Source organism: Phoenix dactylifera, unplaced genomic scaffold (genome assembly GCF_009389715.1).
Source record: "Phoenix dactylifera cultivar Barhee BC4 unplaced genomic scaffold, palm_55x_up_171113_PBpolish2nd_filt_p 000383F, whole genome shotgun sequence".
NCBI classification, from domain to species: Eukaryota; Viridiplantae; Streptophyta; class Magnoliopsida; order Arecales; family Arecaceae; genus Phoenix; species Phoenix dactylifera.
In genome coordinates, this window is record NW_024067830.1 from 374892 (window position 1) to 375757 (window position 866).

The following is an 866-nucleotide window of genomic DNA, read 5'->3' on the forward strand; positions in this document are numbered from 1 at the left end:
ATTTGTCATTTCAAGGATATGCTCATGCATCCCACAAGTACCATCAAATTTCATGGTGGTAAGTTTAGCCATTAATGTCCCAGCCAGAGACTTATCAGCAGATCGGAAACGTTCTTCCACAGTTTTCAATAATGCTTGAGCACTGTCACATTCAGGAAGCGTTGACTTGATATTGTTCGCTATACTCATCCGCATAAACATAATGCTCAATCTGTTCGATCTTTCCCAAGTCTTATAAAAAGATCTTTCTTCCGAGCTGCTCAAATCAGTAATGTCAGCCGGTTTCTCAGATCGGAGTGCTAAATCAAGATCCAGAACACCTAGGTGAAACTGGACTTGTTCATTCCACTCTGAGAAATTAGTTCCATTAAAGATCGTAACAGATGAAGCTTGCGAATGAAGCGAAACAGGAATAGATACTGCAATAAGAAAATTAACAATAAGAAAATGCTTACAACATTAACACTTTGAGTTAGCAATAATGATGAATAACATAAACAGTATTACCATAATACACCTTTGGGTAGTAATTATGAAACACTAAATTACTATTATGGTGATTTCCAATTCACCTAGGAATAATTAATGATATAGGTCCAAAATTCAAATAGGTCTGTTGCCTTTGAGCATCCAATACCTATTAAATCAAGGATACTCATTAATTATCCTAACTTAGTAAATCAATCATTTGAAAGTGGTGCACCTTTGGGCCAATCCATAATATCTCATGATTGAAAAACTGTAAGTCATAATTTGCAAAGTCATTATCTTAATACCTGGGATTAGAGTATTTGATGACTTGATGTCTATTAAACATTATAGTTGGGTTACTTTGGCAACTACCAAACTATTTTCTAATATAGACA